Genomic DNA, 24,248 nt, shown 5'->3' with positions numbered 1-24,248 from the left:
ACGGGTCTAATTGAGCGCAGAGATAACGCGACCGATTCCTGCTGGGTAATAACGTTTCCTCCGTTTTCTTTAATGGCCGACCTAATCGCTGCTGGTACCTCGACTATGCCTATAGATATCTCGTTTGCAAATCTATTGTGCGGATAACCACGTTTTTTATCGTATAAAAAATTTATAGATGTAAGTGGAATATATTTAATCTCAAGTTTAATATATATTCAAATAACTTAAAAATCATATTATTTCACTTTTTAATTGAAATATAAATATTATATATATATAAATATGTATATGAATGAATATGCATGACGAGTGATGAGAATAGGATATGTGACAAAGAAATAGTGTGTATGCACGTGTGTGTGCATGCGCACATATTTTGATTTGTGTTGGAAAGAATCAAACAAAGAGTATCAATGGGTAACCTAACCTAATCTAATTTAATCTTTAAAGGCACACGCACGCTTAAAAACTAAAAATAATTCCACGAATTCTTATAGAATAATGGCAACAATTAATCAAATTATAATTTTAATACAAATTCTTACAATTTTAATTTTTAAATCCTTCCTTTGTCCAAGTTTCATTATAATTGGGTAAAATCGTATCGACAAAGATATTGACAAAGAATTCTCAAGATATAAGAAAGTGGTGTAAATGGGACAATAAGACCGAGACCCTCGATTCACCCTCGCCCGAGTCTGGCGCGTAGGGTTACGGGAAATCGGGATGCAGGATATCCTCGATCTGATTGTTCACGGATACAGCTGCTGACATTCCCCGTACACGTCCGTCGAATAGATATTATCCAGGTCTCGAGAGGATTGCCTCGAGCACGTGACCACTGCGCATCATAATAAAGCAAGTATTAACCTAGTTGTTAACCAATTGCGTTATTTACGCGGCTAAACATCACCAATTATGTACATTTGATTTTTTAATGAACTTTTCTTTCTTTTTAATCTTCATTACGTAATTAATATTTCATATTAATAGACTTAAGACATTTATTTCTTGTCTTTACTCGTTTTTTTCTTTTAAGTAAAATTTTAAATATAAAAAAAATGCGACATATTTGAAATATTAGATAAAAATATTAACATTTTTTTCAATTTGTAACATTATAAATAACATAATTTGTTAATTAATGATATTTATATAAAAATTGTAATATTTTTTGTTTAATCTACAAAAAAATAAAACATAAAATTTTTGAAACAATAATTGTTGAAATCACAGTTAAAACTTAAAAGTAAATCATTTATTTTTAAATCTATTCATTTGTATTTTAATATATACAATGTAATATAATGAATGGTAATATATATTCTTTTAGACATAAACACAAAAATATTGTTGTTTCCAAAGTAAATTTATTTATAATTTACCAAATAAGCCTCGACATTTTTATTAACTTTATATTTGTTTTGATCTTCAGATTCTGTTAAAAGTAAATGTATATATTAAGAATTTAATATATACATTAATTATTAAGAAACTCAATATAATAACCAGAATATATATTTCAAAAATCTTTATTTAAAACATTTTTTTATCAACAATAATAATGAGATATGATATATGAATAATAATATTTGAATCTGTATATTTTTAACACAAGCTATTAAATTCAAGACATAATTTTCCAATTAAATTCACCTTTAAGAACTAATCATCAATGCCATCTGTGAATATCGCAAATCATCGTTGCCCAATCATCCATCCATTGGGGGAAATCGGGAATCAGGTCGAAGCAATTAAGTCGCAAATGCCCATTCCGCCTCGTGAGGGAGGATTTACTGCTGTTTAACCCTCTTGGCTAACTTCTTCGATAAATAAGCTATACAAGGAGGAGAGACACGCTCTCTGGCAGAGTTTGTTGTCCCAAACAGTGGCAATCTGATTGCCCGTTAGTGGAGACGAGTTAGCGCCAGTTCTGACTTTCTGACGAGTCCACTCGAGTCAAGGGAGCTGGGAAGGGAAAAGAAATATACGGAGAAACGAAAATAAAGGAAAGGAAAGAGGCGTCGAATTGAATAAGAAGAAGGAGGAACTAGTCTCGTTTCGTTGAAAGAGGGGGAAGTGCAAGCTCCTGATTAGTAGCCTTGGAAGCGAACAATCGTCATCTAATTTACCAACCGATTCGATCTCCTTCGGCTACTTTCTCCATAGCGACACTCATTCGTTTCTTCTTTTTTTTTTATTTCTTCTTTATTTCTCTTAGTATTTTTTGTTTCCTTCTTGGCACGTAATTGTCTTTTGCAATTCCATTGATTATATTAATGGCTGTGAAGAAAAGCGAGAATTTGATAAGTGGCACTGAAAACATGCATTGAATAATCGGTTTTTATTTTATTATGTATCGAATAATAAATAACAAATAACGAACGTAAGTTTTTTTTGAAATAAAAAAAAGAGATCTAACCTCTTCAGGAATGCACAAGACGTTAAAATAATGTAAAATATTATCAGTGCTTCGAATTTTTTGTTTTTATTACATTCTGTAATGAAGAGAGTATTCTTCAATAGATTTTTAGAATTCTTCTTTCTTAGAATAATTTTAATGTAATATATACATATGTGTCAATGTATCTGAAAGATAAGAAATAAATTGAAATGATTGGTTTGAAAATAATGGTTTACAAGAAATGGAGAGATAATTAATCATAATGGTAGATAATTAATCAATAGATGTTGGACGATTTTTTATCGATCCCCGTTTATCTTCCAATGTTTTCGTTTTGCTTCGATTCTGCAGGGATTTGGTTCCCCAAGGTGCATTACTTAATTGCTTCCATAATGATCTTGTAGAGGAGTGAGAATTCGAGGGATTGTTATTCTTCTCTAACAAGAGAATATATCTTTCTCTATTAATACGCTTCAATAATATTTCTTTCTTGATGTTCTTCCTTTCACAATTTTCAATTTTTATTCTGTAAAACGATTTAGAAAAAATTTTATAAACCAGGATTAGATTTAGAATTAGAAAATTTTATAAATTTTATAGAGCGAATTTATTTTAACAAGTATTTTTTAATCTAAAATTTAAAAAAAATTATTAAATTAAAAATTTAAACAAATTTTCATCTATCTGAAAAATTTCTATATCTCGATATATTTAAATTATGAAATTCACCATCGATGAAATCTTCTTTTGTTGAACATTTCTTCTAGAAAGTGAAAGTCTTCAGTCACCAATTCCATGTACAGATTAGGCTTGTAACGTTTCATGCGTTTCCTTGTTATATGGAACTATATAAAGAGTGGTCGATAACGCGGAAAAATAGGACGAAAAAAGCACGAAACGCGCCGATTTTCGTTCCAACTGCTTGGATTGGAAGCTGAAATATGTCTGGAGCAGTAAATCCTATCGCATCCTGTACCCCCTTTACCCCCATGCTTCGGTGAAATCGTATAACCGTACGAAGGAGGGTTGACGCGAGAAAGAGGTAGGGTGGCTTTCCAGGGTGTGGAAGGCCTTAAAAGTTGTACGTCGATCTTGAGACGGGTTTAATACTCTAGCAGTCGCATCGGGTCCAAAGTCGAGTAATTCATAAAGGAGCCAGGATATATTCGATAGAGTAGCTGACGGTTCCGGAAAACTGGATAAAGAGGTTATGTTTTCCTTCTTGTCGCAGTTTCTGTCACAGTTTTTTTTTTTCTCTTCCTTTTATACATCGACCGTCTTTAAATATATGTGGAAAGTTTTAATGGAAATATCGAGAGAATAGGTTTTGCCACTTTTTGAAATATTTGTTTGGTAAGTTTTGGAATACCTTTGACAAGTTTCTAAATTGGATAAAATGACTTGCAAGTAAAATAAATTATTTATTCTTCTCAAAAAATTTAATTTTATAAAATTTTTCAATTTTTCTATCAATCATCGAATATTTATTTACTAATCCATAATCCACTGCGTGTAATGTGCTATGTTAAAATTTCTAAGGAAATAAGTACTACGGTCTGGAATACCTTATCTCTTCCTAATATTCACGCCATGTTCTCCTCACGACAGGTTTGAACAACACTTACGCAATCTTCATTGGTAATCCATGGCCGGGTCAATCCTCACACTTTCCATGAACTTGTTCAAGTACGTATGGCAGGTATAGTAGTTCGGACAAAAGAGCAATACGCCTCGAACGACCCTGATAGCGTATTGTCACTTGTCGGGCGCAGCGTGTATTGTCCTCGCCATGGAGGTCCACTTGATCACGATCCACCGGCACTCGAAGCTCGCTCGTGTACTAGATAAGATGTCGATTGAAATTCATGCAGTCCTCTCCCCACCCCGATTTCACCTATCGCCAGCACAAATCGCTCGTCGTATTGTTTCCGACCGAATCTCGGATCGGACCTCCGAGTGTCGACACAACTCGAACCGTGTTGCGATCAAAACGATTTGCAATTCTTCGATCGCAGCATATTATCTCACCTGGAAAGATCCAATGCAAAACTCTAAATCGATGTTTCCTAATCATTTTTTCATCGTGCTTTATTTTAGTTCATCAATAATTCGATGTTTCATTTCTAGCTTAAGTATTTTTAATTTATTTTTTATATTTTTTTATGCAATACGAGAATAAAATCGATTCTACTGATAAGTTTTTTGGACAATTTTATATCTGATTTATTGATTCTATAAATTATATAATATCTATAATCACTGTATACGAACTTTTTCATGCAACGTGTTCTATCCACCGCCATAGTTTTACTAACCTCAATTGCGTTCCTGTGAACATTAGTTTCAATCTAGCGTTTTAAATTTGCGACTAAAGAAATTCTTTCGAATGATCGTTCAGCCTCATCGAAATTTTGCTAAACGATCCGATTTCGAGGATTGAGTTATCCAACAGACGTGGAAGTGGCCCGATAACGATTTACGTCGAGTCGCGCGTTTTCACGAACGATCGATCAAAAACAGAGAGAAAAAGCTGTGGTGAAAACTGAGAGAGGGACGAGGAAAGGAGAACACTCGCGTCGCGTCTTTCGAAAGAGAAAAGGAAGGAGTAACGAGAGAAATGTCGAGAAAAAAGACGATCGAAAAAAGAAAGAGAAAGAGAGGTTAGAGAGGGTGGACTTTTCTTTCTTCCACATCCCCAAGGAGTAACTAACTGAACGAGAGTCAGGATAGAGGGTGTTAAGGTAATGCCCCATTAGTATGTGGCCCCCGTAGTAGAGCCGTAACACTACCGCACAGTGGTCAAACCGTGGTTTGTCTCATCGTCGTGTGTCCCCTTGCTCGAGAAGGATGGTGTCTCTATACGCACACACAAACACAACCTTTCACTTGTACACATGTAAACGCGTAAACGTATATATGTATACGTGGACGTGCCGCGCGTATGTAACGGGCGTTCGAGAACGAGACCTGTCAATAGCCGGCTTGTTACCGCGACAATGATCGGCTTAACCAACGGGAAAGATCCACCCAGACGTACTGGATTTTCGGTACGGAAGACCACCGGATAGCGTGTCAACATCGTTTCCCTTCGTCGCACCGCGAGGCTCTATAGATGGGAGATTCTTCTCCTGATTCGAATCGTCATCTCGATGAATTTAGGAGGACTCGAGGACTCGATTTATTGCCTGGATTACGTTGGACTGAGTAATCGTAAATATTGAAAGCAGAGTTTTGGAGAAGAATATATGGAATAGCGGAAATATCGAATGGAGATTGTTTAATCATTACTTTCAATGAGATAAGCTAGTTTTATTAGTTATCAAGTATTTTTTAAAATTATATAAAAATATTTTTTTTTTAATCACAAATTTTGATAAAAAAATTCACATTAAAATATAAAAATATTTCTTCGAATACCTAATAAGTAATTGTTATATATTATTTTTAAGTGTCAAATGAAATTATCTATAACATTCTCAAATTTACTAACAATGTTATATACCAAGAAAAAAAAAGAAATTAAGTTCTCAAATAACTTTACAAATAAAAATATTTTCTAGTAACATGATCGAGTTTGAAAAGATTAAAATACACTATATAACTTCAACGACAACGGTATTGAATTATTATCGTTGATCACAATAGATCCTGTTACAAAATTAATTTTACACCAGCAATTTATTTACCTCATACAAAAACTGATAGGAACAATGTAATAGTAGATGCATACGTACTGTAAAATCACAGACGCATCATGCGATCATTATTTTCTTAGAGTTGACAGGGATTATGTTAAGTTCGCGGGTCACATGAGACGTGTGCGTGACAAATACGCAAGTTGGTTATCGTTCGGATACATCGACTACCGTGAAACTGCTGCTGCCCTCTTTCTCGCTCTCTTTCTAAGAAAGTCTCAAGAGCGCGACTTATAAAATGATACTTACATTAAAATTAAAACTTTTGGTTATTTGAAAATTCGTTGAATTATCTTATTTTTCATTTTTTTAAAAAATAGCATTATATAAATTTTTATTTTAATATTATATATTTACTATATAATTATATAATATATATACATACTATTATATATGCTATACTATATATAATAGTATATATAATAATATATATTTATTTTAATATTATAAATTATTAGATCAAAGTTTATAATGCGAAAGAAGATTTTCCAATATATTTCTTTGAAATTTCTAACAAAAATATAATACCAATCATGATGAATTTTTCAAGAGTATAACCACTTATCTCAGTTCGGCAACAAGGATGCAAGTCACTTACCCTGTACCATAGGAAGACGTTGATGTGAATTAATGGCAGCTTAAGTCATAGTTAGTGCCCGAGTGTTGCGTTTACAGGGGTGCCGGTAGCGCAGTATTAATTAACGCGACCCCAAAATCTCTTCTTAACCCCTGAACTCCCATCTAAACGGCACTGTATCATGTTGATGTCCCGGTAAAAGGGGAACGAGGGGTTTGTTCGTTGGATTTTCAAACGAATTCTCCATAAATATTATCTGTTTCTATTCTGATATAAATGAGCGTCTGGTATGCAATGATAGTCGATTATAAAATTTTATTAAATTCTAATAGCTTTGTTCCTAAAGATATTGTAACATTTCTTTCAATTTTTCTTTGATTATTTCTTAATTTCTCTCTTCTAAAAAAGAAGATCACATCGTTCGCCATATTATACATTTTATTAACCTAACCTATTGTTATATCTAACATTATTGTTAATTTATACAATATAATCTATACATATAATCTAATCTCGTTATATTTTTTCGAGTAATTGTATTATTTTAGATTTGCAAATATAACTGAATATCAATTTCAGAATTGCTGCGGAAATAAGTTTATTTTACCGACTCGCGCGATATATAATACTCGAGAAATATTATATTACGGAATCCCCTTTTACGCGTGGAAACTTTATTCCAGCGGAAAGTTTCTTTCTTAAACGCCAGAGAAAATAAGTAAATCGTAGATCTTGGAATTTCCTTCGAAAAGACGAATGGGATCGTCGAGGTGGCACCGGAGATTCCCCCAGATTGGAAAGAAAATTTCAGGTAGGGAAATGGAATCGAATGGGACGCAATGTGTCGGTGGTAAAAAGTGAAATTTATAATCCGTAAAAACAATTATATATAGAGGCCACGCTAGTACGCTCGCTCCGTTTCAATAAAAACGACCAATATCTATCGTTTGATTTATATGATCATGGTATTCGTGACCTGCCAACTGTACAAGGACCGTCGATATTAAATAGAATATTAAAGATTTAGCGAAAGACAACAACGAGAAACTTCGATCCCTTCTGTTTTATCGAAACGTTGTTTTATGTCACCGAATGCGAAAAGTCATATTCCTTGCTTTCGTATACACTACATACATGCACACGTGAATAAATGCCGATACTTATATGCCGTGAAAGATCAAGAAACGTTTGGGCGATCGCAAGGGACAAAACCAGGCCGGCCATTTCAATAAACTGACCGTCATAAATCGTACGCGATACGTACTGGCGCGAACACACACGCATTTGCATGTGTCGCCAGCTAGCGTTTTTATATTCAAGCTTTACAAGTTGCATTTTTATTAGAATTTTTCTATAAAACTTTTTTAGATTATTTTAGAATAATTTAATAAGTTTGTTTATAAATTATAAACACACGATTTGAAATGCAAATTAATTTAGTAGAAGTGTTGAGTAAATAAGAAAAAAGAAATAATAAATAATATTGTATATTTATTTTAAAGACGATAAAAATAATGTCTAAATGCGTCGAATAATAATAGTTTTCTTATATTTCGCATTATTTCAAAATTTTTATTTTTATAAAATTTTGATATATCTATAATATTGGTGAAAAATCATTATTAAAGAATTTATTATTAATTTATGTAAAACTTTCAGATTATTCAAAAAATTGTCTATTTTCAATAGTGAAATCAAATTGATTCATCGATGAAATGCAAGTTAACCTTTTTAATATCGATTACTTCTCGAATAATAGGCATAAATTGATCATCGTTGTTAAATGTAATTTGCAATCAATTAATATATTAAATTTATCATTATATTAACATAATATCTGTTTGAACATTATTTTTAATTCAGTTTTATTATATTTTATAATCGTTAATTCATATTTGATCTAATTCATTCAATATTATTGCATGTTATAACTATATAGTTATATAGTGGAAGTTTTTCGCATTTATATGGTTAGTTTTTTTTACACCTCAAATCCCCACTCTTTTTCTTCGAACGAAGCCCCTTTGCGGTCAAGTAATAAAATTGGACTGCGGGCAGTTTCGTCCAGCCGGGGCCAACACCTTATTGCATGTAAAACATTTATGTTCTGTGGATATTGGCGAATTCCTACGTGCCACTTTCGACTCCGCGTACATCTTTCTTTCGATTCTAAGATTACGATCGCGTGTGTATCAGTTGTATGTCACATACTTGCAAGCAGTTTCAATAATATCTGTTTCGATCTATGAGGCACTTTAATTTTCAAATATAATATATAACAGAGATTTCATCAGATGTTCGAAACATTAAATTTTATGCGTTCATTTAACTTATTTTACCGACAGTTATTCCGATAAAATTATATGTAATTTAACGTTATATTTCTTTCACATTTCATTTATTTCACTTTCTCTCGCGTAACTAGCACATTGTGCACAGAGAGAACAATAAATTTACACAGACACGAGTCTTGGGACGTGTTACACGGAATTATAACGAACGATTTGACAGCATGGATTCCGTGCCGCGAAACGCAACGCGGACCGTCAACGTGACGTTCAACAGTTGTATCGCGCTTCGGGAAGCGCGACATTAATCACATGTCGTACGGGACGTGACGCCAAGTATATAACAGATACTGGTCGCTCCGTGACGAGTATATTAGCCTCGTTAAGGGTGACCACGGTGTTTCTCTGATTCTTCCTTTTCTACGCTACGCAACCCTCTCGTTCATCGCTTTCGACCCTCTGGTTTACGCACCGTGACGTATTCGCATTCGTTTATATGCATGCGTGCAACGTCATGCGTGCAATTGAATTTTTTTTGATGCAACGCGCATGACAATTTTAGTGTATTCAACTTGAGACGGTTTATGGTTTCGATAAAAGTCGATATTATCGATTTAATATTTATAAAACTAAATCTAAAGAGATTTATTTTTAAATTTTTGATAGAATTTCGAATAGTTATATGTAAAATATATATTTAAAAAAATACGATAAAATGTTATATTTTAACACGTGAATAAATTAATATACGAGTGTATATAATTAAAATGTAAATATACGAGTAAATATACGAGTGTAAATATACGAGTATAAATATACGAGTAACAATAAATATAAGATTGTGATCATGCTACATTTTTAATTGTCGAATATTCGAGCGAGTTTACATGGTTCGATTCACTTTAGAGCCAGATCCCTCCATCTGTGACAGTGCGTCGCGATACACGCTTGGGGACCATTTAAATCCCCTTTACGGTCTATTTTAAACAATTTGCTACCCTTGCAAACAGTCTTTCCTTCGGTCAGTAATAAATCAAAAAAAAAAAATCGACAATACGATGGAAAATATTTTTAACCTAATTCCGTTAAATTAGACTTTCTATTTCTTCGTTTCCTTCGTTCGTAACAATTAATTCGATTGAATTGATCAATAGTTTAATCTGCTCTCCGATAGGTAGAAGAGGAAAAAAATAAACATCTTATTATGATATAAAAAAATAATACGCATATGACAAAACAATCGCATATGAAAAACATAATAATAATAATAATAATAATAATTCGACTAAATGTCCAAGTGTCAAACACGATCCAATTGAAAGATGATCCGAGCTTAACGAATATTACGACTGACGCAAGCATCGCAGTCTATAAGCCAATTTCACACGCGTCGGTTACACACATCGGATCATACAGGTGCGGGTCAAGAGGTAATGTTTTTCGTTGAAACCGATTTCGCGCTAAAACATTATGTCGAAGAATGTAACGATCAGCTGGCCTACCATATCGAGTGTCAAGTATGATCCAATTGAAGATGACCCTAGCCTACCTAGCGTCACTATTGGCATAATAGAAGTAGCCCGCAGCTAGTATCCGATACTATCCGTAGTACGCGACCACACGATGGGGCTTCGATTCTGTGGTACGAAGCGAAGGTGGTACGGTCCATCTCCCCTCCACCCCGCATTCTCCATTGTGTGGCTTCCACGCTCGACTCAATCTGCATCTACTTAACCTTATTTACCCAGCTGTAAATTCCTGAATCCATCTCGAATTAAAGGCAACGAGTAAAATAGACTTTGGTAGACTAATAGTTGACTCGTTTTTAATCCGTTCGACTAAAAAAATGAACAATGATGCTAATCAAAGGATGAAAATTAGATAAATTTAGATTTATCGGTATAGGTTACTTTTGACTCACCATCATGCTTCGTGGTCCTATGAGGATTACCGGATTTCGAATGTGGAGGGGGAAAGAAAAAAAGAAAAGGGCTCGAAATGTATCGTTCTCGAACGTAGACTGGTCGCTCTGGACCACTAAATTTCTTTTTATGGCTCGAATCTGTGACATCATCGACACCCATAAAACGCCTTAGGCGTCTTTCTTGTCTTGAACAACTTCCTTCTTGATACGTCTCTTTCCATCCAAGCATATTTTTCTTTATCTCTTTCTTTTTCCCTCTGGCATTGTTTTTTTTTCTGTTCCCTTTGCCAAAACTATCTTCCTCCACTTTGTTATAAGAACTATGATTTTTCGAGATTTGATAGGAAATAAGATTACTTTGAGTAGCGTACTGCTCGTAATGTTCTATCAAACATGGATAAGATAAGAGGTTAAGTTAGGTTGAAATTTTACATTGTTGCAATTCAACTGAGGAATATTTATCGACACGTAGATACGGTGATGCGTAAATCAAAATAGAGATTCAAATATTGGGTTAATACATTACATGTAATGGGATACGTAGATGATAGAAATTCGAATTCTTAAGAACTCGAACCCATTCGATGGAAAAGCATGAGCATTATTCGAAATTCTAATCGAACTTCGTAGACGCTTAACCTCTACCAGTATTCGGATGAAATATCATAAGTTTCGAAGAAGAATCTTGTTTTGAGAACTAAGAACTGAGAATTTCTTCTAACTTTTCTCCACGTTCAATTTCGTTTGATATGTATTTCGTATTCTGATTCTTCTGTAATAATATTAATTTTTTTCTTGGACAAATAATAAACTTTTTAACTTATCAAATATTAATATTTCTTTATACTGTAAAATCACCATTAGCGTGACAAGACAACTTCATTATTTATGAATGACATTAATAATCTGATACTCGAACATACAAAAATTTCATTTCTCTTATTAATTAAATTGAATCCTTTGTACAGTAAGGTCACTGTTAGCGTGACAATGTTAACTTCATTATTTATGAATGATTAACTTGATACTGAAACGAACAGATTTTTATTTTTTTTATTTTCTCGTATAATTAATTTAGATAAAAAATGAAATTTGATTTTCAATCTGTCAATATATAAAATATATAAAAAACTAATTTTAAACGATACAAAAAATTAATTTCATTTGTAATTTATATATAGATACTTACATATAAATCTTCAATATTAAAGATGAATTATAAAAAAAAAAAAGAATCAAGTGAAAAACAGTTGGCCGTTTGCCAAAGAAGAGGACCGTTTCAACTTCCCTTTCACGAGACTATGCTATCTGATACACGCTATCTTTATAGCCGTTACATATATGTAAGTTATGTACGCGAAGATCCCCCGATGCGTGCACGCATGCTTACACACGGGCATCGGATCATTTCGATATTGAATCCCATTGATATATCCCAGCCTGTTATTATTCCACCTCGTCTAACCACGGTTCCTCGTATATCTACTTTCTTTCGATTTCTTTCCATCCTCTCAAGATGCTTATAATGTTCTTCGTTTTGTCTCTCAACATAAAATCCTTCAGTTCTCTAATGATCCAATAGGATTGAATTGATCGATGAAAAATGATAATTCCTCTTGCAAAAAATACAATTGTACCATTTGATAAATTATAAATGTTTATAATTTAAACATGAAATGATTATTGAAATATAATATCTATTTAACCTCTTGGAATATTTACTTTTTCAAATAATTTATGCGTTTCAATTTCCATTTTATAGTTATTCAGACATTACTATATGTAGCAATAAAAAATATTAGTAGTTAACTCATAATCTTAAAAAATTAAACTAAATAATATTCTTTTATATTTTTTAAAATGATCGAGCAACTTTTTAATTATATCGTTATGTTGAATTATCTTTAAAAAACGACAACAAATTTTAAGTCAATACATCATACCGATTAATAAACTCTTATTTTTCTAAAAATATAGAAATTGACAGTCACCAGAATCTTTCTTCTAATTATTTATATAGATGTAACAAAATCATTAAAAAAAAAATCAATTCTATAAAAAATAAGCTTATAATAAAATCATTGATTACAATTATATCCAATCTGCACAATTTTTTCCACTATTTATAAATTATAACAAGAATTTAAAAAATCCATACAAAAATAGTACTTGAACTAATTAACCTAAGCATCTAACCTAAATCCAAAAATGTTATATACGCGCCGATACTGACCCCTGTTGATCAGTAACAGAATTTACGACTAGAGGAGTCCACATTGCTCCTTCCACCGATTCCATGCAAACTGCCCAGTGTCCCGTGGACTTGCACTCGATTAGCATGACAACGCCAAGTTCGAGAACTAGTTCGCCTTTGCTCCCTCGGTTGGATTTCTAAGGGTCGAACCACGAGCGAGAAAAAGGAAGGGAGAGAGGGTTGGTCGGCTGTCAGGCAGTATTTTTTATCTAGTCACGGTCAACTGGCTGATCGGCTCACCCGCCCATTATTAGCGCAGCACACAAACCTTGCTTCGGGGTCGCTGTTGCCCATTGTGAACGCTTGCCTCCTACAAGCGTGTGTGTACGTGCATGTGACTTGTCGATATAAAGAGGATGGAAAATGAGATGGAGTATGAATGGAAAGAAAGAAAGAGAAAGAGAGGAAAACTGGACTCCCATGTCTATCTACGTAAGGTTGGTAGCTTATGGACCACCTAGCCTCGAAGCAATAGCCGACCGTGTTCCTCGAAGGGTGGACACCCCCTTCCAGAGGGAAGTTTTATCTTTTTAGTATTATTGCGCGATCGCCGCACCCCCCTTCGAAAGACACAGGGAAAAGGAAAGTGATGGAGGGGAAGAAGCGATCGGTGCCGGCTGCGATCTACGAACTGCCGATTCGGACAATGGTTTGAGAACGTTCTCGTTAGCATAGGAATGACGAGTCGCATTGCTCCACATCATTCGAAACTGTGTGAAACCGCCGGAATTAGGGTGATTTCATGTATGTGTTCCTGATTGGAGACTATTGGCCGATCTTGCATTTAAAGATGTGCTCGTATCTTGATCGATTAAAAATTAGATGAATAGATAAAATATAATCTAATTTGTGCATAGAATATTAAACTTATAGAAAAAATTTACTAATAATGAATATATAAATAATATATAATAGTGTTAGATAAAAAAGTAAATTTTATAGATTGTAATATATCTAACCTAACTTATTCGTAGAATATCGAACTTATCGAAAAAGATAAAATAATCATAAAGATAAAATAATTTATAAGTAATAATAATAATAGTATTAATTAAAAAGATAAGTTTTGTAAATCGTAATAACTTAATCCAAATTAAATATATATATAATATTTATTAATTTTATTAATTTTGACGAAAAAAATTAATAATTAATATATAACTAATTATTAATAATTATTAATAATATATTATTAATTAAAAATTTATATTTCTTCTATCATGCATAGGAACTTGATCAATCGACCATCTGTATTGACAATCGTAAGAAACCACGAACAAATGGGCTCAGACTGTGCCAAAGTTGTGTAGGACTTGACTTATGAATTCTTCTGGAGAATGGACGATGGGCAGCCGCTATATAATAAAATAAACTGTCAGCAGCAGCTCGCATAAAAATGCTAAAAAGCTCCATGCTCTGTATAACCCCTGCGTGCATCGTCCAGATGTTCCCGCACCCTATACCATTTGATTTCACTGTTTTACAAATTTTTGTCTTTTTTTATTTTACTATTATTGTAGATAATTTTTGTTCATCGTTAATTATCACGCTTTCTCTTTTATTTATTTTTTTTTTCTCATTGCGTTTTTTCATTACTAGGTACTAATCCAGAATTCCGTTGGTCAATTCTGTTATGCAAGTGTGGATACAAGACGACCACTTGGCGTCCATCGGGTTGATGAATGCACCGGAGATAGATTCCTATCTTTCTCTTCTCATTCCTGTAAATCATTGCCGGGACATTTAACCCTCGGACCGTCGGTGAAGCTTGCTAATCGAATACGTGCAAGGGATGCCCATAAACCAATTACTATTCCCAATATAATTTTCAACTTTGATTTAATATTTAAGGAACAAAGCGTGAAAAATGAAAAAAAAAAAAGATACTAATCAAAAATTTTCCATAGAAGAAATATTTATATTTCTTTTTTTATCTCTAATATTATTTAAATTTACAAATTAAAAAAAGAAAAAAATAAATATCAGTCAATTCTCTTCCTTCCTTAAATATTCACATCCAAAAAATATTAAAAATTATTTCTATGAATCATCTATTCGATGAAATTTTCAGAATTTCAATATAAAATTCCTTTTATTTTCCATTTAAAAAAATCTATATCCTACGTCCTCCTTGCTACATTTACAATATTCTAACCTTACAATATACAACATTCTAACCTTCTCAAGCATGCATATCTACAAATTTATAAATATCTACAAAATACGCGCGAAACGTTTGCACACCGGCGAAATATTCCCCTCTCAATGATCTACAGTCTATTCCCGACCTCGAACCATTCCCTCTTGTTTACGCAACATACGATCTCGGATTCCTCGAAAAGAGTGACTTCGACGTGGCTTTATACGCGGATTAGATCGAAACGAGAGGTGTTCCATTGGCGAGAGGGTGGAGGAGGACGAAGGTGGAGAACGGCCGCGATGATAATAACCGGGCATTGGGGGTGTGCGAGAGTCGAAGGTTGTATCGTGAGTGGGCGGGGCCACCGATGGCAAGCGCCTCGATTCCAACGAGGAGCACCGAGGCCGACCCTACAACCGGATAGGTATTTTCCCGTGCCATAGAAACCTCATGGAGAGCGACGGCGCGAGAACCGCTACCTCCTGGTCACCACCCACACCTACAATCATCCTCTGCGGGCCAGCGTGCTCGAGCGCCTCTCCACGAGAATATGCTCTTTCCTAACTCGACCAAATTCGGTCATTTGTTTAATGATCGAATTTCGTGACGCATTACGCGCGAGAAAAGTAATGACGCCATGATGGTTCGCTGATACGACACTAGCGCCGCGTTATTAATTATTGGAACTTAAACATTTAAAGCGACAGAGCTATTTTAGAGCGTAATATGTGAATTTTCATGGGTTTGAATAATTATTCGATTAATAAAAATAATGACACTAAAAAATAATAAATCGAAGATATTAATTAATAGAACTTAATAAAGCGCTGTGTGTAAATCTATGTAACTTAAAATGTACCTAAAAAATAATATGTGAATTTTCGTAGATTGAATAATCGAACTATTTAGTGACGCGATATTTATATTATGTAGCTATTAATTATTGAAATTTATATCATTTTAAGGCGTGAATTTTCATGTATTTTAATTGAACGGTTTTTATGGTATATTTCTATTTTCGATCAGTATTTCGATATTTTAATGTTCTTTTTTTATATTTCTAGATATTTTTAGCTCTCATTTCTTTCTATGCAATTTTAAATATACTTTTTACTTTTACGTTACAATTAGATGAAAAGTACATTGAAAGTAATTTGTCATATTTTTGATATTTACCATTACTTTTCTTTCGTCTACCACTACAATTCGATACTTCGATTGATTCTAAAATTGCGATTACTTTACGATTACCAACATCATCATTTCAAAATTTACCTGAATTTTATACTGAATTTCTGATTCACGTTTTACAATGGAAAACACATTTCATCGCGCTTACGTGGGAAGAGGATATGTACAAAGCTGCGATGGGAGGATTAAAGAACGCATCGCAGGGGTGATGTTTAACAAGATCATCTGGCGCATCGCACGCATCTCCAAGGGGGTCTTAAAACCTTTAACGATATCACTCGTCAATCACGGTGATGAGTGATCGATGCCCCGCAAAGGAGAAGGAAGGAAGGAAGGAAGGAGTTGGACGGCGTAATGCCGGAAAACACGATCAAATCTGGGTTTGGCGAAACGTAGCGCGCAACAGTGGCGCTCTCTCTCTCTCTCTCTCTCTCTCTCTCTCTCTCTCTCCGATTCGCATCAACGACCATGAATCGAATCGTCGTCTACCACCACGATAAAAGTAATTCCATTTGACCGGACGGGGAAGAACCGTTCGTATCCCAGCCGATCTGACTTCAAGTTCAACGAGTTCAAGGGTTGAAAATCGATGCCTTCGACGTTTTTTCGTATTATAATGGCAATTTTTTTTTTGTTTTTTTTTTTGTTGTGTTTATGAAGCATAAAACAGATATCAAAAAATTGTGCTCTCGCTTAATAATTGATTCTGTTAACTATGAATAATGATAATAATCAACATGGAGCACAATAAATAAATCTCGTGAATTTTAAACAAAAATAAAAGAAAAATTTTTAACTATAACATGAAATATCACATCTGTCAAAATATTAATTTCAACAAAGAACAATTTTTCCCTTCTTTGATCTGAAACTTGACAAGAACAATGTATAATATCTTCGAATATTTTGGCGATATTAACGCCAAAATATTTCGTTAAGTATAATTGAAAAATAATAACAATTTACACGAAATAATAAAACTTAAATTTTAACAAAAAAAAAAAAAAGAATCTTTTCTAATCTAAAATTTACTAAAAGAATGAGTAATTCTTACGTTAATTATTAAATATAATTTATTAAAAATAATAATAATCAACATGGAAGATCAGGACAAATTTCGACAAAGAAAAATTTTTTTTCACCGATCTGAAATTTACCACAAAAATAACGTATAATTTTTCAATTTATTTTGGTGGCATTAACGTCATCATCTTATTAAGTATAAACTATAAAAAATAATAACAATTAATATGATCATGACATATATGAAGTACGAAATTTCAACAAAAAAAATTTTTTTCCTCCTCCAATTCGAAACTCGCCAAAAGCGACGCGAAAGGAATGCATAATTCCCGGAGAATCGTACGTGGATGACTTTTGGCGTGGGCGTCATCAACGTCACCCCGAGCAATCGAAGTCTCACCCTTCTTTCCAGCTCGCCGCAACCAGTACCGCTTCGGCGTGTTCCTCTTTTAACGGGGAAAAACGAGTGGCGGCACCCCGTAGCTGTTTGACTTAATTTTATGAGGGGTCGCTCAGGACATGGAGGGCGGTATACCCACCTCTCTGTGACGCCGCAGTTGGCCGAAAGGAGGAGGGGGGAGGGGTGGAATCCACGACGGAGGCTTAGCGGATAAAAATTATCCGTTTAAAGTCGAGAAGCGCTATAAAAGTGTAGTTAAGGTAGCGCCTGAGAAACGGGCCACCTATTACCACCACCATCCCCGCCTCCTCATTTGCCTCAAACGCCCTACAATAATTATAATTGATAAAGTAACCGAGGGGACCGCGAGGAACTTTCGAGAAATTAAACTTCTTCTTCTCTAGATCGGCTTCACTTTAATCCACGAACTCTCTCTTCGTCTCGATTGTTAATATTTTCTGTTTTTATTTTTTTCATTTTTTATTTGTTTCTTTTGCTTGGATAATTGAATTTTTTTTTGCATTCTTAAATCTTTATTATTAAATTATGGCAATACTGATAGGAATAATTAAATGATTTAATTGATAATTAATATATTGCGAAATTTCTTAAATCTTTGAAAATCTAGAGAAACTAATTAACTAATTAAAAAGAGAATTAAAAAATTGCCACGATCGTAAGAAATGATCTCTCTCAAATGATTTTTTCTCAAATTGGAAAATATTGTTATAGTACCACACAATCGAATTCCGTTCTAGTGATATTTTTTACTATCAAGATGGAAAAAGTCACCAAAAAGGTTATCGATAGTGCAAAGGATAAATTTCCACTGTCTAGTGGAATTGAAAGAAATTTGACGTCGAAGAAGGATAGTAAGGCCAATGATCGCAAAGCTTTCGGTCACTTTTACTCTTTAAGGAAAAAAAAAGTAGAAATAGACGAACACGCGCGTCTCCGTATGCATAGAAAAAAAAACCCTAATATTTATGAGCAAACTGATCGATCTCAGGTCTCCACTCGCAGATCGGATCTCACTAAATCACCGTTGGTATACGCCTAGGAAGGAACTAGTCGTTCCCTCGTCCCTTTTACGGGCGGAAGACAGACCGTAAGGTCCAGCGTATGTTTCGTACAACGACCAAGGACGAGGAATAAAGGAAAGGGGATATCGATCGAACGGGAACAGAGGCGAACGATATCTGTGCTTTCTTTTAGTTTCTTTGGAAATTATATGAGTTTATAAACATGATTAATAAATTAATTTTTATGCAATTAAAACAAGTTATCTACAGAGATAATTGAATGTGATATAATATAGTGTGAGAAATTCAATGAAGTATGAATTTAGTAATTTTATGCTATTATATAAAATAAAAATCATTGTTACTAGAATATTACTAGATATGTTAAATTATCAATGATAATGATCGATTCGATAGATTTGTTTCTTAAAGAAGAATGAACGCTTTCTAAGGTGGAAAAAGCATGAAGTATTCGCAAACGAAGTTCAGAATCATGTACGTGGTCATCGAGGAGGTAGAAGAAGGGTAGTTTGATCTGATTAGTGAGTATCGATTCTATTTGACGACCCAACTGTCCGACTGGGTCAGGGTAGTATTCTTCAGGGTCATTACACTATCTGTATTAACATAATGTCGTGATTTCATGGAAATATCATAAAAATTGTGACAGAAAGTTTTTACTTCTTCATTTATTCTTCAAAAATTCTCAAAACGAGATTTTTTACGTTTTCTAAATTTTTAAAATGTAATTATTTTCTACATTTTTCTAAATTTTCGCTTTTAAATTGTTTAACTACCGTTACAAAGTATATTTTTTAACTTCGTGTCAATTAATAAATAATTATAATAAAGTTGTGATTATCGATTATCGATATCTTATTGATAATTTTCAATATATCGATAATATATTGAAATATCGTTAACGAATAGAAAGAGTTCCAATTTTTAATCGAAATTATTATTATTAAAAAAATTATTATTATTATTATTAAAAATTCAAAATGTTGTTTGTAATAAACTTCAACAAAAATAAATTAATATTATTAAAAAATTATATTGTAATCTTCTATTCAATGTATTATCGATATCTTAACGATATATAAAATTGAAAATTCGATGAAATATGGTTAATCCATAATAATAATTGTTAAGAACATTTTTGATAATAAATTTGAATAAGAAGAAACAGAAATTTTAATTATTTTCATTTATTATGAATATTTAACAATATTATCGATATATCGAATCATCGATAATCATTCTGAATTATAATTCAATACTAAATAATAGTAGTAAATATTACTAATAAAATCGACATTAAAAACGAATTAAAGATCCAAGACCAAAAACAAAGAACATCGAAATGTCAAAGAGACAAACAAATTACTCGGTCGGTCGGAAACATCGTGAATTTCCATGGCAGCATTGGACGCGACCATTGAACACGGATCGTCGATCGAGTCGTCTACGAAGAGAGTGGGTCAAGGTGGCCGTCTTCGTGATCTCCTTAGTTCCGCGTTCTACTGGCGGGTTTCGTTCATTCGTTTATTCGGTGAATATGGATAGTGTGTGCATCGACATGTATACGCGTGTTCCTTCACTTATATGTATGTGCGACACGATTGTATGTAGGTACGGATATAACCTATGTGCCGCGTCATCAACCACTGTGAACCTACACCGTCATCAGAAGCGAAAGATGCTGGCGTCGCCAAATCTTCCCTTTCTCCACCTTCTATACGCGGCGAGAGTAAACGTGACGTCACTAGCTTAAAGCTGCTAGACGAAATGAGAAGAACCGATTGATTCGTCCTTTTCGTTTCGTTTACCTTCTTACTCTCCTTACTTGAAAGTTATCTGTATAAGTGATAAAGAATCTTGGACTCAATGAAGGAATGAATTATTATTGGTTATTATTGGTCAATTATACTGATGGCTGCATTCATTTGAATTGTTTTTGTGATCTTAGATCTTGATTCGAAGTGCCTAACCTAAGTATCGTAAGTGACCTGAATCTAACTTAACCTAAATACAGATTCCAATGAAGTTGCACAAAAACTATTTTGATTTAATTTTGATTTTTAAATGTATCATAAAAGATAACTTTTTCTCTTAGTTTTTGAGATATTACAGAAAAAAATTATTATTATTATTATAGATATACATCTATGACCGCGTATTATATCTTTATGCATTGTTATATATAATCAATGAAATGACATCATACCATCAACATAGCAATGCAAACATAAGAACAATTTTGATACTATCATACGTGTGTGGTCTGTGATAATTTATAATCGTGATATCAATCCCTCGAAAGAAATATGATTAATAGCTGTAAACAAGATGTAAGAAAACAATTCATTGTACACTGGAAACATTTTAACATCTCCTACTGCATTCAAGTTTTCAATGTTCTTAAATTATGATATAGAACATTTATTTTGAATTTACATTAAAGATCAAGGATTTTATCCATTTTTTATTCATTTTCCATCTATTTTAACCACTCTTATGATCATTCCACATTATTTTTTTATATGATTGATAATAATGTATAATCTAATCTATAAGTAACTTTTGACGAGATGAAGCGTGTTATTCCAAATGCAAATCGGTAATTCTCAATTTTTCAAAATTAAAAAAACGCAAATTAATTTGATTACTATATTTTCTAGGAAAGATTCGAAACCTTTTTATATAAGATCCGAGACTCGTATACACACTTGCCATTGTTTATCTAAAATTTACCGACACACAAAAGGTAGGTGAACGAGATGGTGCACGTACAGAACAGAATCGTTACGTACTTACATTATATACAAGCACAGATGGAAGAGGCAGCAACGTCCACGTCACTCGGTAAGGGGGTGTCATAGAGGAAAGCCGGCACAAGGGGTGACGACGGTAGATAGAGATAGGCCACGATGCCCGCGTGACTTGACAATAAAGCTCATCTCACCTCCAACTCGTTCTGCAGCCTCCTTTTTCACTTCCCTTCTTCATTCTCGCTCGTCCTTCGTGCCACGATTCACTTCCCCGCTACACACTTGATCCATCTGCTTCATTCGATACTCGTACGATGTAGAATCTACCTATGAGCTTCATTCGCCTATACACTTACATTCCTTTTTTTTTTTTTTTAAGGTATCGCTTGCCAATTGGCTGGGTGCTCGAAACGTTTCATAATGCGTTCGAACGGAGTTATAAAACGAGCGAAACTCGAGCCTGTAACCGCTCTACGGCTCTCTTATCTTTTCTTTTCGAAACGATGCCAGATGCATATGTATATACGTGAATGTTGACACGTGAATGTTCGGTCAACTCATCTTTCCTTTCTTTCTTAATAGAAGAAATCAACAAAAATCAAAAAGGATTTGAAGGACGAATATAGATGATAATTTAAAAATGGTCAAGAAGAAAAAGAAGAAGATAGAGATTATAAAGAAGTTAAAAGATAGAGATTATTAAAAAATTAGATAATTGCTCACATAATTGAATCGACGATTTTGGATATATTTGAAGTTGTAAAGCTATATACTATCTCTGCGAAATAGATATGATATTATAATATTAATAGATAGTACTCATATCACTATAAGTTTTTAATAATATGAATATATTTGCAGAATTCTTGAAAATTATTCTTGAGATATTTTTTTTATATAATAAAGTTCGTTGAATAAAAATTATGTCAAATTATTTTCAATGCAGAGAAATATTTGCAAAGAATTCTCAAAAGGAAAGTTTTAATCTTAAATATATCATCTTAAATATATTCTCTAAGGATTGTTCTTGAAAGTTATAATTTGTTAATAATGCAATGGATTTACGTAATAATACAATGCATTTACGAAAAATAAATTTGGAGAGTTTTACTATCAATTATATTCATACAAACATTATGATATAAGTTCACATCTATTCTCGATAATCGATTGAACGAATAATAGCATTATTACGAGTTGTTTCAATGCTAACAACGAGAATGAAACACCAGTAGAAGGTAGCGATCAGTCAATCTGTCAGTGTGACGAGCGACGTCTGTTCAGAGTTGGCGAGGGTCGAAGACAAGCCCATTGTCAACCGACCCCTGCGGACAAGTTAGTTAAATCCTCGTTAGAACTTTATCCACCTTCCTGCTTGACACCTATTGCAAACGTTACTGTAATTTGATTTTTCGTATTTTCAGATATATTTCTATAATAGTTATAAGTATTTATATTATAAAAATTATTTGAGAAATTTAAGATATTTAAAATTAGAATTAAAATGATATAATAAAGATAAATTATTTTATTATATATATAGTTTGTTCATCTGATATTATTTTGAAAAAAGATAAGTATTTCACGTTTTTCTTGTTTTTTATATATCAAGTTTTATAAATTAAAATGTTAAGCAGTTAAAATATTAAAAAATATATAATTTTTAAAAAAACATTTTTTATGTGTTCGAAAAATCTACAATTCATATTTTAATATATTTCTTTTCTTTAGTTCTAATGTTAAAATAATTTTTTCCAAAAATATCTATATCTTTTCATTAAAATAAAAAATTTAAAATCGTTTTGGTATATTTTATAATTATAGAATTAAAATAGTTCAATTAAAGCAAAAGGACTTCTAAAAATTAAATTAAAAAAAAAAAATATTAAAAAGACGTTAAAAACATTATACAATTATATAATGTGAATATAATACAATTGTATAAAAACGCTAATGATATTTACGATCTGCCAATTAATTATGCGTTATTAATTCTCGTGTAGACTTTTCTATATTTCTGAATATTCGAGATTATATATATCCGCCGAATTATTCGTGCTCGTAATTTCACGGATATGTATGTATGTGTGTATACATGGGGCACGATCTTATGAACCGTTCTATTCCACGCTACGGGTTTCACCGAAAGAGGTGAACGTTTTGTTTACCAACGTTCCATCTCGATGGATTCATCGTGGAACGGCGGTGTCAGCAGAAACGGCGTTGCAAATAAAGTGAGGGAAGCCGAGAACGACGAGACTCTACGTCCATTCGCGGCTTTTGTGAAAACGCGTGCCAATGTTTCTCATTTTCGAAAATAGAACATGTCAAAATGATAAATCTCGTGTTTGTAATTGTTCAATGTTACAATTTTGATCATTGATCTTAATTAAAATTTAGATATTTTAAAAGGATTAGATTAATAAAAGGAAAAGCTAAAAAGAAATTTTAATTTTAGGTTAGATTAATTCAATTTATCTCATTTTAAAATTAGTCGAATTATTTCAATTTTATTATGTTATATTATATATTATAATTATGTTATACAAAGATTAA

The 24,248-nt window shown here is 32.9% G+C and overlaps 2 long non-coding RNA genes across 2 annotated transcripts; one reads left to right on the top strand and one right to left on the bottom strand.

Moving 5' to 3' along the window:
• Nucleotides 1–580: 580 nt before the first annotated feature.
• On the bottom strand, nt 581–22,014 carry LOC122718772. Its single transcript, XR_006347461.1, has 5 exons — nt 21,739–22,014; nt 3,137–4,435; nt 2,426–2,933; nt 1,660–2,286; nt 581–844 (listed from the first exon to the last, which is right to left on the bottom strand). It is a non-coding gene; the product is annotated as an uncharacterized LOC122718772 (long non-coding RNA).
• Nucleotides 20,751–22,544, top strand: LOC122718773. The gene is made up of 4 exons (XR_006347462.1): nt 20,751–20,921; nt 21,080–21,272; nt 21,603–21,786; nt 22,072–22,544. It is a non-coding gene; the product is annotated as an uncharacterized LOC122718773 (long non-coding RNA).
• Nucleotides 22,545–24,248: the final 1,704 nt, after the last annotated feature.

Source organism: Apis laboriosa, unplaced genomic scaffold (assembly GCF_014066325.1).
Source record: "Apis laboriosa isolate Shangri-la unplaced genomic scaffold, ASM1406632v1 scaffold68_cov148, whole genome shotgun sequence".
NCBI lineage: Eukaryota > Metazoa > Arthropoda > Insecta > Hymenoptera > Apidae > Apis > Apis laboriosa.
Note: the sequence above shows the minus strand (reverse complement) of the source record. Positions and strands in the feature narration are given on the sequence as shown.